General features: G+C 52.2%; 1 protein-coding gene across 4 annotated transcripts in view; it reads right to left on the bottom strand.

Annotated features, from left to right (window-relative positions):
• KIAA0319 (KIAA0319 ortholog) overlaps positions 1–17,187 on the bottom strand; it is an 806,237-nt gene that overhangs the window by 664,352 nt on the left and 124,698 nt on the right. The window lies entirely within an intron of this gene.

Genomic DNA, 17,187 nt, shown 5'->3' with positions numbered 1-17,187 from the left:
GATTTGTACGCTGTCTGAGGAGACAGGACAACAGTAGAAGGGAACACTGTTTGAGGGAACAGGCCCAGGTAAACCAGTAAAAAAGAAAAAAGAGAAAAAGCTGTCAGAGGTAACAGGGAATACGAACTTGAAACGCCTTGAAGTAAATCGCGTGTGAAACGACAAGAAGTACAGAATTCACCCACTCGCTCTCCACGAAAAGCACGTACAAGGAAATGGTGTTCTACACGTACCTTTTATACAGGCCCACACGTCCAGCGTCACTTACACGGCGTGTACGCGCTAGGGCCATTTCCACCAATTAAACCCTTTGTCACTTCTGCGTGTAGGGCCATTTCCACCAATTACACGCTTTGTCACTGCCGCGTGTACGCGCTAGGCCCATTCCCACCAATTACACGCGATGACACTCTGAAGTGCTGTCAAATGACACGCGATGACACTCTGACGTGCAGTCTTTCCACGTGTGCTCTGTCATCACGTGCTGTGTGGGAAACACCCGTGCGGGTCACGTCACAGAAGCGCTTACGCGCTGAGGGCCTTTGGTCCAATAGAATCGCGTATGCGTGCTGACGCGCTTACGCGCTAAGGGCCTTTCCTCGAATTTCACGCTGACGTGCAGACTTTTCACGTGCCAAATCACTCCGTATCAAGCTGGCCACGCGTATGCACACGGAAGACCACGCTCCTGCCCAGAAGGCCGAACTACTGCCCCCCAGAGCCTCGAGCACACTCCCACCTGCCATCTGCTGCTGCCTGACTGCCTGCTGCCCACGTGCACTGCCATTTGCTGCCTGCACATCAGCCAGGGGTGCTGTTGCTGTGACCACCCCTGCTGGAACCGAAGACTCCCGACTGGTATTCCATCGCTCCACAGCCCAGCCCCAGGACCCAGTTGCCCACCCACTCCTGCCTCTAGGGTTGTCATGTCGGGGCAAACACCATCTGTGACCACTGACAACCCCCGGCCAGAGAGGCAGAGGGGCACCAGCTTCAGGGCCACCGAAGTTGGTGTCCTGGTGGAGCAAGTCCTGGGGCAGTATGATGCCCTCTTCGGAGGTTCCCGCGCCGACAAGGAAGGACGGACTCGGATCTGGACTGACATCGTGACTGCCATCAACGCGGAGGGGGTGGCAGTCCGCGACTTCCAACATGTCAGGAAGCGCTGGGAGGACTTCAGGTCCAGGACCCTGAACAAGGTCCGGCGCCTCTTGAAGGCAGTGGATGCCAAGGGGCGCCGGGGCCACTTGTCGGAAGAACAGATGAGGGTCCTGGAACGCCTATCCCCAGCGCTCCATGTCCAGGTCCTGGAGAAGCAGACCAGTCTGGAGTCGAGCGGTGAGTGTACATGCATCCTGATTGTGAGCAGTGCGTGTGGTGATTATTCGGTAGTGTGCAGGTTGCACATCTGTTTGTATGGGGTCGAGTATGGGTGGGGGTGTCCAGGGCCGTGGGGCTGACACATGCGAGGGCTGTAATGTGTGAGACATGGATGGTGCTTGTGTGTGTAGGCTTGCATGCCAAATGCAGTTGTGTGTGCACACATGTTTGGATGAATGTGTATTTAAGTAGACATGTCCGTGATGTCACGCATGTATGTTGTTTTCGGCTGCATGCATGAGCACTGTGTACATGTGCATGTGTGTGTATTTGACAAGGGTGCAACAGTGATGCAACATGGATGCATGTGACTGCGGTATGTGGAAGCCTGATTGGCATATGTGACATGGATGCCCGTCTGAACAGTGCGACACTTGGCAGAGGTGTACACATGCATGCAAGTGTGGTGGTGTGTGTACATGTGTGGTGCACTTCCTGTGTTGCATGTGATGTCTGGGTCACCTTTGGCTGCTCATGCTGTTGTATGTGTATGGATGGTGGTGGCAGTTGCGATATGGCTGTGGTATGGCTCATGTGTGCGAGTTGCAATGACATGTGTGTTGGGGATTATGATGACATGTCTGAGGTTTGCCAATGCCACTCATGTGCAACTGTCATGCGTGTATGTGTCCATTGTACAGTGCCCTGATGCCTGTGTTTTGTTTCTCCCTGTCTGCAGCGTCAACTGATGAAGAGGGCGGAGAAGGTGCTGTGGAGCACAGCGGCGGGGATCCCACCGCCAGCCGGAGACGCAAGGCCCGGCTCCCCTCCCGTGTTGTCATCTCGTCGGGGAGTGAGGAGTCCGGTGCCGCGTCCCAGGCCGCAGCTGCCGGGGGGAGGTCCAAGAGGCGGAGGTTGGAGTTGGACTCCTCGGCAGCAGAAGGGGCAGCTGGGACCCCACAGGGCCCAACAGGGGAAGATGGCACGGAGTCATCCAGGTTGGTGGGGGGTTTGGTGGAGGAGGAGGCCGTGCAAGCACCAGAGACGGAGTCTGGAGGTGGGGATCCCACTGGTGCTAGTGGTGCAGTCCAGGACCAGGGACAGGAGGCAGCACAGGCCGCCGCGGAGGTGCCTGTGTGCAATCCTGTCCCCGATCCTGTCCCTGCATCATCTTGCACCAGCAGGGATGCCTACGTCCAGACCCGTTTTCAGGCAGGCGATGAGCTGACGTCAACTGGCCTTCCTCTGCCTGCGGACGTGGCTATCCAGGTCCGGGTTGAGCCTGTCCTGGCTGGTGTGGCGTTGCGTCAACGGGCCATGCGAGGTGACCTGCAGTCTTTTCATGGAGAGACTGCACGTCATCTCGAATGGCTCGTTGACCACGTCAGCCTGCTGGGACAGGTCACCCAGGCCGGATTCCTCTGTCTGATGGGGCTTGCTCCGACCTCCTCCTCAACTGGACCCCCTACGCGCCAGTCATCCTCTGTGCCATCTTCCCACCCATCAGTCACCTGGGTGCCCTGTGGAGCTGCCTCTGACAGTGCAGCCAGGCTGGTGGAGGAGGCATCCCTGCCACAGTCGGGAGTCGGACGTCCAGCGGGGGTGGCCACATCAACAACTGCACCCCAGCCGGCGGAGGATGTGCAGGCAGCAGGAGGCAGTGCACGGGCAGAGGCAGAGCAGCAGCAGCAACATGGTGGGAGCCATGAAGGCTCATGGCCTTCGACATCAGAGGGGCAGGCATCGGCCGGAGGGCAGGAGGACCCAGGACAGAGAGTGTTTTCCGTGTGGCAGCGGTTGGGCCACGCCATAGGTGCGGAGCGGCGGCGGGCGGAAGAGGCGCGGCTCACAATGGTCAGGGCGGAGAACTCCATGCGGAGGGCCCTGAGGCGGGCCGAGTGCCTCGAGGCAATCCGCAGGGGGTTGGAGGAGGACACGGCGTCGTCCCTGCGGACCCTCGGGGCCATGGAACTGGACCGCCTCTGGGACATCGAACAGGAGTTCGATGATGCCCTGGCCCGGGACACCACGGAGTGAGCCGCTGGACTTGCCCGCCGCCTTTGTATATAGTTCTTTAGTTTTAGGTTTCCTTTGTTTTTTCTTATGATTTGGAGTCGACGGACACTGCTGCACTTTTTGTATATAGTTGCTTTTTAGTTAGGTTTTTTTTAGGTTTCCTTTGTACAGTTGGGCTCATGGACCCTTTCGAGTTTTTTCCATAGTTCTTGATTTGATAGATAGTTTTTTTACATTTGACTTTGGACGACATTTTTTTGGATTATGATTTGCAGTTCTTTATTTTTATGCGGACATGCAGCTTGATTTTTTTTACTTCCCATTGTAGTTTGTTTCATTTCTTTAGCATTCTTTCTTTTTTTCAATACAATTTTGTTTTCATACTTCACTGTGTGGTATCATCTCATTGGTTTCATGCATGTCATGCCCCATTCAATTGCAAACATTGTGTGTGACGGACATGGGTTCATTTGCTTCATGAACATTGGGGGTGTGACATGTAATTTCCATTTCCATGTGGGTGAATGGGTTACTTGGTAGGGCTTTTTGGCTGTGGAGGCTGACCATAACGCACATGATTGGGGATTGTGAGGACCTGGTCGAGGGTGCCCCTGGTGGCTGGGGGGTGGTGGGAGACATGAGTGGGGGCCTGGTGGAGGGTGCCCCTGGATGCTGGGGGGTGGGGGTGCAGGGGGACATGAGTGGGGGCCTGGTGGTGCTGCCCCTGCACTGCTGGGGGGTGGGGGTGGTGGGAGACATGAGTGGGGGCCTGGTGGAGCGTGCCCCTGGTGGCTGGGGGGTGGGGGTGGTGGGAGACATGAGTGGGGGCCTGGTGGAGGGTGCCCCTGCACTGCTGGGGGGTGGGGGTGGTGGGAGACATGAGTGGGGGCCTGGTGGAGGGTGCCCTGCACTGCTGGGGGGTGGGGGTGGTGGGAGACATGAGTGGGGGCCTGGTGGAGGGTGCCCCTGGTGGCTGGGGGGTGGGGGTGGTGTTAGACATGAGTGGGGGCCTGGTGGAGGCTGCCCCTGCACTGCTGGGGGGTGGGGGTGGGGGTGGTGGGAGACATGAGTGGGGGCCTGGTGGAGGCTGCCCCTGCACTGCTGGGGGGTGGGGGTGGTGGGAGACATGAGTGGGGGCCTGGTGGAGGGTGCCCCTGGATGCTGGGGGGTGGGGGTGTAGGGGGACATGAGTGGGGGCCTGGTGGTGCTGCCCCTGCACTGCTGGGGGGTGGGGGGTGGTGGGAGACATGAGTGGGGGCCTGGTGGAGGGTGCCCCTGCACTGCTGGGGGGTGGGGGTGGTGGGAGACATGAGTGGGGGCCTGGTGGAGGGTGCCCCTGGATGGTGGGGGGTGGGGGTGGTCGGAGACATGAGTGGGGGCCTGATGGGGGCTGCCCCTGCACTGCTGGGGGGTGGGGGTGGTGGGAGACATGAGTGGGGGCCTGGTGGAGGGTGCCCCTGGTGGCTGGGGGGTGGGGGTGGTGGGAGACATGAGTGGGGGCCTGGTGGAGGGTGCCCCTGCACTGCTGGGGGGTGGGGGTGGTGGGAGACATGAGTGGGGGCCTGGTGGAGGGTGCCCCTGCACTGCTGGGGGGTGGGGGTGGTGGGAGACATGAGTGGGGGCCTGGTGGAGGCTGCCCCTGCACTGCTGGGGGGTCGGGGTGGTGGGAGACATGAGTGGGGGCCTGGTGGAGGGTGCCCCTGGTGGCTGGGGGGTGGGGGTGGTGGGAGACATGAGTGGGGGCCTGGTGGGGGCTGTCCCTGCACTGCTGGGGGGTGGGGGTGGTGGGAGACATGAGTGGGGGCATGGTGGAGGGTGCCCCTGGATGGTGGGGGGTGGGGGTGGTGGGAGACATGAATGGGGGCCTGGTGGGGGCTGCCCCTGCACTGCTGGGGGTTGGGGGTGGTGGGAGACATGAGTGGGGGCCTGGTGGAGGGTGCCCCTCGTGGCTGGGGGGTGGGGGTGGTGGGAGACATGAGTGGGGGCCTGGTGGAGGCTGCCCCTGCACTGCTGGGGGGTCGGGGTGGTGGGAGACATGAGTGGGGGCCTGGTGGAGGGTGCCCCTGGTGGCTGGGGGGTGGGGGTGGTGGGAGACATGAGTGGGGGCCTGGTGGGGGCTGTCCCTGCACTGCTGGGGGGTGGGGGTGGTGGGAGACATGAGTGGGGGCCTGGTGGAGGGTGCCCCTGGATGGTGGGGGGTGGGGGTGGTGGGAGACATGAGTGGGGGCCTGGTGGGGGCTGCCCCTGCACTGCTGGGGGGTGGGGATGGTGGGAGACATGAGTGGGGGCCTGGTGGAGGGTGCCCCTGGTGGCTGGGGGGTGGGGGTGGTGGGAGACATGAGTGGGGGCCTGGTGGTGGCTGCCCATGGTGGCTGGGGGGTGGGGGTGGTGGGAGACATGAGTGGGGGCCTGGTGGAGGGTGCCCCTGGATGCTGGGGGGTGGGGGTGCAGGGGGACATGAGTGGGGGCCTGGTGGAGGCTGCCCCTGCACTGCTGGGGGGTGGGAGGGGAGGTGGGAGACATGAGTGGGGGCCTGGTGGTGGCTGCCCCTGGTGGCTGGGGGGTGGGGGTGCAGGGGGACATGAGTGGGGGCCTGGTGGAGGGTGCCCCTGCACTGCTGGGGGGTGGGGGGTGGGAGACATGAGTGGGGGCCTGGTGGAGGCTGCCCCTGCACTGCTGGGGGGTGGGGTTGGTGGGAGACATGAGTGGGGGCCTGGTGGTGGGTGCCCCTGGTAGCTGGGGGGTGGGGGTGGTGGGAGACATGAGTGGGGGCCTGCTGGAGGGTGCCCCTGGATGGTGGGGGGTGGGTGTGGTGGGAGACATGAGTGGGGGCCTGATGGGGGCTGCACCTGCACTGCTGGGGGGTGGGGGTGGTGGGAGACATGAGTGGGGGCCTGGTGGAGGCTGCCCCTGCACTGCTGGGGGGTGGGGGTGGTGGGAGACATGAGTGGGGGCCTGGTGGAGGGTGCCCCTGCACTGCTGGGGGGTGGGGGTGGTGGGAGACATGAGTGGGGGCCTGGTGGAGGCTGCCCCTGCACTGCTGGGGTGTGGGGGTGGTGGGAGACATGCATTGTTGATCAGTAGTGCAAGGTGACATGTGGGTTGGCTGGGGGGCATGCCCATGGTGGATGGGCTGCCTGCGGGACATGAACAGGGGTGCAGGGTAGTCCCCTGTGGTGTGGGCTGCCTGCAGGGGCTGTGGAGGTTGTGGAGCGTACACCTTGGAGGACCCACACGGCCAATTCACGTATAGTACTCCCCAGAACCCCTGAAATACACATACCCTGCTGAAATCGCGTGTGGAACTTCCCGCGCACCCCTGAAATACACGTACCCTGCTGAAATCGCGTGTGGAACTTCCTGCGCACCCCTGAAATACACGTACCCTGCTGAAATCGCGTGTGGAACTTCCCGCGCACCCCTGAAATGCACGTACCCTGCTCAAATCGCGTGTGGTACTTCCCGCACACCCCTGAAATACACATACCCTGCTGAAATCGCGTGTGGAACTTCCCGCGCACCCCTGAAATACACGTACCCTGCTCGCACTGGGCCAATCGCGTGTGGAACTTCCCGCGCACCCCTGAAATCCACGTACCCTGCTGAAATCGCGTGTGGAACTTCCCGCGCACCCCTGGAATTCACATACCCTGCTGAAATCGCGTGTGGTACTTCCCGCGTACCCCTGAAATACACGTACCCTGCTGAAATCGCATGTGGAACTTCCCGCGCACCCATGGAATACACGTACCCTGCTCGCACTGGGCCAATCGCGTGTGGAACTTCCCGCGCACCCATCTAATACACGTACCCTGCCGAAATCGCGTGTGAGACTTCCCGCGCACCCCAGTATACACGCACACGTAATTTTTTGTCAGCGGGTGTCCGTGTTTGTGGGTACCCCTTTGCACGTCATTTGTCCTGGAGGGCCACAGTATAGGACATTCTTCATGGCTGTATATAGGTGCTATTTGTTGGCGCACCTTTTCGCGCACATTTCTTCCAGGCGCAGAGACGCTACCGCCTGCTTTCTTGTGGCGGTCGTGTTTATGCCCGTGCGCTGGTTTGAGCGTGCGCTTTTTTGCCCTATTCTATTCCATGAATACGTGTTGTAGGCGAGCGTGTGGGCGTTCCGCGCACTTGTACCCTGTACTTCCCCCCTGACGCCCACATTTTGGCAAGTTGTTCCCCATTCCGAGTGTTACGCCCCGTGTTCCGCCTACTTTTGTTGCGTGCGCCGCGCTATGTGCGATTTTCGCTGTGGCCTGTGCGATTTTCGCTGTGACCTGGCGCACGCTGTTAGATGGCCTGTGTGCCAACGTGCGCCGCGCACTTTTTTTTCGCACATCCGATGGTTTTCTCGCGCACGGCCTTCCATGAATCGATGTGCGCTGCTTTTCGTGCGATTTTCGCACTTGCACTGCGATTTTCGCTATTCCACTGCGAATCGCACGTTTTTGCCCACTTGCGCCGCGCTAATTATTCCATGAATCGGCCTGTTAATCGAGTTTATTGGTGTCCAGATGCTTAAAAAAAGAGGACTGGCTAACAGTGATGAATGTTGGGGATGTGTACAAGATGTTGGCTCTTTAGAATACATGTTGTGGAGCTGTATACGGGGGGGGTGTTTTTGGACCGAGGTGTGTGATGTATGTGTTAAGATCACTGATGGGAGTCTAATTTTGGATTTCAAAACAATGATACTAGGAGATGATTCTGGGTTAACTGATCTCAGTTCTTCAAAAAATGGCTTTACAGGGGTGCCATTGTAGGCAAACGCTTGGTACTTCGAGGTTGGAAAAGCAGGATTGCTCCTACACTTGACGAATGGGTCAAGGAGATGCACACACTTTCAAAAATTGAAAAAATGTTTTATAAATTGAAATGCAAATTGACCTTGTATGACAAAATCTGGGGAAAGTTTAATGATTTCTTTTAATGTAGTTTTTTTTCCTTTTTTTAGGATGTTTTTATATATTTGTACTGTTTACAATGTATTCTATGTATTTACTGTGTACTGTTTTTCTTGCATTTTGTATATAAATGTAAATAAATAAGTTTTTCAAAACAATAAAAAGTCCCCATCTTAGAGGAAGGAGGAGGCCAGTAGGAGCTATTGCCTATCCCAAAAGTGGTAAGTGCTGCTCTCCCAACCCTCTCAGGAAATTGCTGTTTGCCGTAGTACATGCTGGCTCAACTATATAACCAAGTTAAAGTCAGATGTGCCGCCATGTGACCCCAAGTCCACAAATGTGGAGTCCCCGAATCAGGGATGTCATTTCACCAAAATGCCAGGGTTAGCGGAAGTGACATCACACGACCATTGACCCCCTGATGACATCAAAGGAAGTTATGTCATTTGACCACACCCCGAAGTGATATCGCGGAAAGCGATGGAACACGACCTTTCACTCGTTGACAAAACAGGAAGTGGCATCACATAGCATTGTACACTACGAAAAATATGGTTATGATATCACTATAATGTGATGTACATTTCATACAAGAATGGATCACCAAATGTATCGTTAAGATCAGTGTGTATAGGCCCATATTACCAAATTACTGTCAATGCAAGCAGACGTCCATGACCAAATGATATATATAGCACTTAAGGTTAAGCGCTTTATATAGAAAAAATATACACCCAATATCACCCAACCTGTGTTGGTACTCATTTATCGACCTCAGAAGGATGAAAGGCTGACTTGAGACGTTTAAGAACAGACTAAATCAGCGAGTCACCCACTGAAGTGTGCCTGAAATAAACCTTTAATGAGTCTAGCAATTATTCTATAGCATTCCAGAACGACACATTATTTGGTATTCCTATTCTTTCTTATTTAGGGTCAGTGCTGAAAGTGTTAGACTTGTGGCACTCCTGTTCTTATTTTTCTTCTTTTTTTAAGGGGCCTGAACAAAAAAGCCAGCCACTCCAGAAGTAAAGAGCCACATAGTGCTGGCCACAGCCCAGGAGCTTGCATTACAAAACAAACAAAAAAATAACTTTTTATTTTCTTTTTTTTGAGGTTGCTAGGGAGACCACAGAGGTTGCAGTTGCGACCTCTGGCGACCCCTAAATGACATCCCTGTCCCGAATCCTTATCTGACCTGGCATCTGCTTACTATCCTCTCTCCATCCCTGCTCACTACCCTCTCTCTACAGCCCCCGCACACTCAGACACCATGCTGCCACATAAATGGCAGAAAGGGACGGGTGGGGAGGTGAAGCTGTCAGCAGGATCAGCTAAAAGAAATCACTTAAGGGAAAAAAGCAGAGTTATGGGATCAAGTCCCCTGCCTGGCTCTGCGGTCAGATGGAATAGTGGCATCAGGCACTGGGTGCCTACCCAACCCAGTGGATAAAGTGCCCAGGGATGGAATGTGGACGATCCCTGGGTCAATCTCCCACTTTCTTGGTCACTTGGTAGGGGTTAGTCACAGTACAGCTACCACACTCTCACTCCAACATAGGCCAATTAATACCAGACCAATCCTCCAAAACAGAACACCTATGCCGACCGACAGAAGATGTTGGACGAGTACCCCAAAAACCTTGGAGGTTAAATTCCCACCTTTTGCGGGTACCTCAACGTTTGTGGGCTGGGTCTGTGGACCTTTGGACAGAATCCACGAGCCTATGACTATGCGTGATCCTTGTAAACACTACAGGGATCATTACAATGATGTTAAAGACACCTCCAAGTCTCCTTAAAACTGCCTACCAATCCAGTCCCGGTTACATGTTTGTCCCTGGCTCAGACCGCTCTCCTTGGTAAAGCAGATGCATGTCTGAAATTAAAAATGGCCACAGGGTTCAAATAAACTTAGGCCGGCCCCCTCAGTTTCATTCTGAGTTGCAGGAAGCTCGAACCCACAGCCAAACCCAGTCCTTCAATACTTGGGGCCTAGAGATGCAGATCATTGACCAAAGTCCCAACCGAGGTTGGGAGAAACCCACCAATAAACCCTGCCAACCTAGACCAGTGTTGTTGGTTGCATGAGCAGGGGGCTCACATTTGGGAAAGGCTGGAGGGTAAAAGGAAGAGGGTGGCCAGAAGGCTACAAGAGTGAAGGAGAATTGAGAAATGGTGGCAGAGGAGAGCAGGAAGAAGTAGTGAGAGCTGAAGCAGGAGGAGATAACATCTGACGAATTGTGGGAGGAGCTAGCAACAAAAGAAGTAGGAAGGAGGGGAAGGTAAAGTTAGGAGTGTATGGAGATGGAATAGGAAAACAAGGAGGAGGTGACAGCTGGGAGCTTTAGAATTAATATGAACCCTGGCTTTGCTCTTAGCAACCCTCCAGACCATTGTTCCAGACCATCGTTCTTCAGCCTGCCAAGCTATTACAGAAAAAGGAAAGGAGGCAAACTCTGAAGAGGATTGGAATGTGGTGATTACAGAAGATGAAAGGAGGAGGAGATAACGTGTGGAGTGAAGGTGATTGAAACGAGGTGCTAACAGCAGAAGAGGAAAGCAGGGAGGTGTTTAAACATGAAGTGACTGGAGAAGGGAGGAGGGAGGAGGTAACAGCTAGAGTGGGTTTGAAAAACTGATCATAGTAGTAGAAAGGAGGAGGGACGGTCAGGAGTAGCAATAAATGTAGTGCCAACAGAACCAGAAGGGAAGGAGGTGGTAATATCCTGCGTAGAGAGGCAGGAGACAGTTATTGCAGATTGAAAAGGAAGGAGGTGGTAACATCAGAGTAGATTGTGGATAAAGGGTTTGTGGCAGCCCAGGAGGTATGGAGATCAGAAGCCAAACCTTGGTAAGGAGAAGATCTGGTGGTGTGACAGGAGTCTCAGGCAAGGAAGAGGGGAGATCACCAGAGTCCGGGAGTGAGACGGAATCAGAAGCAACATCGCAGGAGAGTGGCACGCGGTGAAGGAGGCATAAGCGACAGAAAGACTATGAGTAATATCAGGGCCAAGCTAGCCATAATAGGCAGGTGCCGGTGGGTCAGGGAGGCCTTGAAGGTTTTGCCACCACACAAGGGACCCTTCTATAGTTCCCTCTGTCAGCTATGATTAACGACCTGGCCTTTCAGGAGCTTTGGCAACTGTAGTAGTCCATACACATGGTACCCCAGAAAGCTCTTACTAATCAGCCAAAGAAGAGGAATTGGGGACGCTGTGAGCAAGAAATGCCAGCACAAAGGGAGTTGAGTAAAACTCTCAAGTCAACAAGGGGCTTGAAAAGAAGGGGCTTCAGGAAAACTGTGAGCATGCAACGCCAGAACAGAGGGAGTTGGGGCAACCTCCTAGGAGCTCTAATGATTGGGGCTTGGACACCAGATCCGAAGGGCCCTGACACCTACCTCCAGTTGGAAAGGCATACAGCTAGAGTGGACCACCCTGACTGTGTTATTATTACCTTTTCATTTAAATGTAAAGTTCCTAGCCACATCTTCAGTTAATCCCATGTTCATAGTGCCTAATGAAACAATTAATTAACTACATGACCTGGGCATCCTCCTTGGCCCCATGCTCACTCTTGCATGAAAGGGGCATACTTTTTCTTTTTTACAATAGTGGATGTCTTCTCGCATGACCTTGGTCAATGCTCCTTGTATGCTCTTTGTTTTTGCTGCCTATAAGCCCAGCAGTTCGTGTTTTTTTTGTTAAAACATGGCTGAGTCCAGCTGCTTCTAACCAATGTCAAATGCACATTCCCTTGTGGATATTCCAACTCTGATGTCTCACTGCTTACCTTGTTTGGGTGTCTGTGCTGAAGGCAGTTCTTTTCTTGCATAGCTCGTAAGATAATTGTCTTTGCATCACAGATTTGGATGCAAGCCCATCAAATATATTAAATATAATTTATGTCAATCTAGTGTCCACTTAATGGCGATTTCTGACTTGCACAATTCATTTTTTTGTTAGAGGCATTTCATATCAAGGAGAAGTAGATGCAGAAGAATGCAGAAGTAGCTTCAAGTAACAGTGAAGTGCTATACAAAGAACAATTTTTATGGCGTGGGCATCCCAACCATGAGGCGCTGCTCATAATGGCCAGATGGAATGCATGTTGCAATTGACACCGGGCTGCGGAAACAAGGATCAGGGCACACACTGAATTCCTTTTATTTTTTATAAACTGGAGCTGAAGATTCATCCTGTAAAATGTATTGTAGCTAATAGCAATTTTGTTAATTTCGAAAATAATTTAGGTTGAGATACTGAAATGAGCTTCCGCTCCACAACTGTTCATGATCACAGCTAATGCTCTGAATCGTTGCGATTTCCCTGTTTTGGGAAGACTGCAACAACGTACATTGGACATTTGTTCTCTTGAAATCATACTAGCGTTGAGACAAGATTACTTCAGGGATGGCAACAAAGGCAGAATTCCCTAGTCATTCCTCCAGGGTTCTTTCTGATTTCAGATGGGCTATTTCCACAAGAATATACAAGAGAAATCTGAAAGGTTTTCAAAGGAGTCCTGGCAGCAAGACGAAAATAACAAGGGAATAACTCGATTTGCCAGTATAATGAAGTGCCTTGTGCAGATCCAGGCCGGGCAGCCATAATGACCCCTCATCTCAGGGACTCTGCGCAATAAACAGAGAGCAGATGCTAAATTGGTTCAGTGAATTGGGGGACTGCACAGTCTCAATCCTCTAGCTCACAGAATGATTGCTTTGAGACAACAGCCATCATGCCAAAAATCAATATGCGCAGTCTTATGCACAAGACACCAAGGCAGATAGAATCATCCGTTTCAATAGTCTCTTGAATATAAAAGTTATTTACAGAGATGGATTTTTTCATTGGCACACATTAAGAATACACAACCTTCCAGATGAATAGACCAGGCACATTTTAATAAACAGGGACCACCTTAAAGGCTTTTCGCACTATACAAAAAGTCAATATGGCCTTTACATTTTACGATTTTTTGTTTTTTACAGCATTCTATACCATACAATGTTTTCAAGTATTTTTTGCTAAGGTGAAGATGATTCTTCTGAAAGAAGCACTGATTAAAATGATTTTTGTTACGCTGCTTTTAAGGGTTATGCGCTCGTGTAAGGATTCTGCACTTTGGCTCGCTGTTTAATTCCTGTACTGACTTCACTCAGCCAGCAGTGGGCGATGGAGATTTGGAACGCTCATTTCCTGGGCCATGGATGTGATGTGCCACCCCTTTAAGATAATATGAGTCCCTTCCAGGGCGTGTGCTCATGTCACATGAAAGTTACCATGTCACCACTTTAAAAAAAGGGATGAGATTTTTCCTGCTCATCAGTTAGCACATCCAGACTTCAGCCTGATGTTCCGTCATTTACAGCGCTCTGCTAGTGCTGCGTTTGCAGGCGGAAGGCTTGCCCTGCAAGACCCTCTACCATGACAGTGCCCCTGCGAGGCAACACTGTACCTGTTCATCTGTGAGTAGCAGAGCCCCTGCTGGGCAACTCTGCGGCTCTGTGTCAGAACCCCTGCTGGGCAACTCCGGCTGCGTTGTACTGCGATGGCCTGGGTGCCCCCAAGCCATGATCTGACTGCAAGCTCACGGTCTAGCAGGGTGATGCCTGCACTGAAGTCTGTCTGCTGGGTGCCTGCAGCGATGATGAGACTGGACCCTGGTGCCCTAGGGTCCATGCATAACAATAGCAATGAGGGGGCCATAGCCCTGCAATCCTGGTGGCTGCCTGCCCTGATGGGGAGTATGATGCGTAATCAGAGCTCTTTACGAAAAGAAGAGAGAAAGGAAAGCATAAGAAAATGAATGTGCCTTACCCCCACCAGACGGCCCTTCAGACCAAATGGCCATCCACCGCTGACATGCAGAGGCGGCTGGCGGCACAGCAGCTCTCAGCCACTGCGTTTATGTAGCGGCTGTCTGTTTATTAAAAGAATATCTCTCACCTGCGGGAGAGGCTGTGGGCGATTGAATCCCTCATCACAACTCCAATGAAGATGGAGCAAAGCAAAAACGAAATGGCCCCCTGAAGAATGCCAGGCCCAGCTGGCAGTGAGTGAAAGACAAAGGTCTTCGGAATCAGTGCTTGGAAAGTGGCAAGAGGCCCCCTGTGTGATCCTGGAACACCGGCGGTGCTGTATTTGTGCACCGGGCATCAGAGTTTTGAAAATTGAGGCCCACGGCTTGTGGGTGCCTCTACTTGCATTTCCCAGGCCACCTGGCGTTTAAATAAAACAAAGCGCTCCTTGTCAGCGCTAGGAGCATAAAACAGAAATGGCCCCCAGTGAGATCCCGGACCCACTAGCAGTGAGGTGGGTCAAACCGAGGAAGAAAATGCAGTGCCCCATGTCAGAGTGAAGAAAGAAAAATCCAGGGCCTCCGGCGGTGAATAATGAAAGGCTCCACATCGGAGCATGGAAAAAAATAGAACTATGCGGCATTGGGCGCCAAAACAAGTGGCACAGCTCATGCTGTTGCCGTATTGCCCCTTCTAAAGTGGCAATCTTGATACTGCACATTCTGAGACTGTGAGAGAGGCATCTGTCATTGTAGCAGATAATGACGGTTGTCACTTTAGATATGTTAGTTAAAGGTCAACACTGTAAAAAACCTGAATGTTGTTGCTACAGGTTATTTTCCAAGACTTGGGCGTTTGTGTAAAATATGGTTATGCAGTGGAAGCAAATGGAGACAGTGTGGATCCTTGTTGTAGAGTATATTGGTAAGCGTTTCTTTTTTTAATTTCAGATTCACACTCTGAAGGATCAATGCCGTCGGCTGCACCGTCGTTAAAGCGTCAACAACCTCAGAGGGATACACATTGTACGTTTGTATGACTACTAACGAACAAATCAATTTTCCACAGCTATGACCCTTAATATTTCAATGCAGTTTTGTAACGACCTAGGCAGACCCTCTCATTTCATTATAGAGTATTGCTGGGGCAAATTTTTTCTCAGCTACGCCCTTTAATATTTCATTGTGGTTTTGTAATCCTTCACCCCCACATCCCAGGTATACCATCTCATTTCATTGTAGATTATTGCTTGGGCTATATCTTCTGTAATGCCACGTTTAAACTGTTTTTTCTTTTGTTTAATTTTAGGGTCTTGTGTTGCACCGGAGGAAGAAGTCCTAGTGCAAGCAACCTTTGTGAACCTACCCGTGGACATCCCAACGCCAGCAGGTCAGGCGCATACACAAACGTTGTACAACGCAAACAGCGATGGTTATGTGGAAGTCGGGGTTTACATAATGTGTTGAATAAAAAAAGAAGGTTATCTCTTAACTAGGGGGGGCATCAAGGGTCTGAAAATAGTCTAATTACCTCTAATCAGCAAAGTATTAAAGCTCACAACACCCACATACCACAGCCTGTTGAATCATGCATGCCTTTGCATATCACGCCTGTTCTACACCCTGTGAATGTTAGACCTACCCAGGCGGCACCGCTCGGGGGTGACATTATACAAGGCCCTGGGCTTCCGATAGGGAGCTCCAAACTCCTTTTAGTCAGAAGCCTCGGGTACCCACCGTCCGTGGTCCCCCGGTTCTGGAGAGTTCACCCCACCCCATGTGTTCTCGTTGAACTGCAAGTTACTAATTCTGAAGATATAGAACACCTGAGGGTTCACCCGAGCACCAGTGCCGCCCTAGATTCTGAGCCTGTTATAATAATTGTAGAGTATTGCTTGGGCTATATTTTCTATAATACCATGTTAAAACAGTGTTTTCTTTTGTTTTATTTTAGGGTCTTGTGTTGCGCCGGAGGAAGAAGTTCTAGCACAAGCAACCTTTGTGAGCCTAGCCGTGGACATGCCGATGCCGGCAAGTCAGGCGCATATACAACCCTTGTACAACGCAAACAGCAATGGTTATGTGGAAGTCGGGGTTTACATAATGTGTTAAATAAAAAAAGAAGGTTATCTCTTAACTAGGGGGGGCTCAGGGGTCTGAAAATATTCTAATTACCTCTAATCAGCAAAGTGTTAAAGCTCACAACACGCACATACCACAGCCTGTTGAATCATGCATGCCTTTGCATAGCACACCTGTTCTAGAGCCTGTGAATGTTAGACCTACCCAGGAGGCACCGCTCGGGAGTGACATTACACAGGGCCCTGAGCTTCCGATAGGGAGCTCCGAAACCCTTTTAGTGAGAGCCTCGGGTAGCCACCGTCCATGCTCCCCCGGTCCTGGAGAGATCACCCCACCCCATGTGATCGCACCAACGATCCCCAAGCTGCATGTTACTAATTCTGAAGATATAGAATGCCTGAGGGTTCACCTGAGCACCAGGGCTGCCCTAGATTCACCCCTGAAAGAGACGGTCATAGTTATTTCAGACTCCCCCTTAAAAATAGAGTCTCAGGATTCTGTATACGCCTCTGTTATCTGTGGATCAGGCTATTTGCCGAAACCCCTTGATCTTTCCTACAGAGGGCCCAATGGTGTAAACAAACAGCACAGTACAACTATTATTTATTGTACAGACCATAATATACATACCTTAAAATCCCCAAAGTCTATGAATCTTAATACACCGAACATCTGTGTAAATGCTCGAGATTCTAAAAAGGGTAGTGTTGTTAAGCAATTATTTCGGCTACCAGGTTTAAAAAAAACGAGAAAGGAAAAACATTTATTAGGGCTGTGGAACAACGTTAGATTATGACACTGGCCTTGTAGATTGAAAAACATTCTTGTTAAAAAATCTTTCCAAGTTATGCGTACGCATGTTTCTAAGGCCAAACACGTCCTTTTCACTAAAGAATCTAAAAACAGGCTGAACACCCCATCTAAAAAAATAATGAAAAATAAAAGACCCTTAACTCTTAAAAACACACTAAAAAAAAGAAACCGTTGTTAAAAAATCTTATACATACCAGGCCTGATTTTGCAGAACATCTTTAAGGTCCGGGGTCGACCC

This window comes from Ambystoma mexicanum, chromosome 5p (assembly GCF_040938575.1).
Source record: "Ambystoma mexicanum isolate Mex_15411 chromosome 5p, UKY_AmexF1_1, whole genome shotgun sequence".
NCBI classification, from domain to species: Eukaryota; Metazoa; Chordata; class Amphibia; order Caudata; family Ambystomatidae; genus Ambystoma; species Ambystoma mexicanum.
The sequence above is the reverse complement of the archived record's forward strand: the minus strand, read 5'-3'. Positions and strand labels throughout refer to the sequence as shown.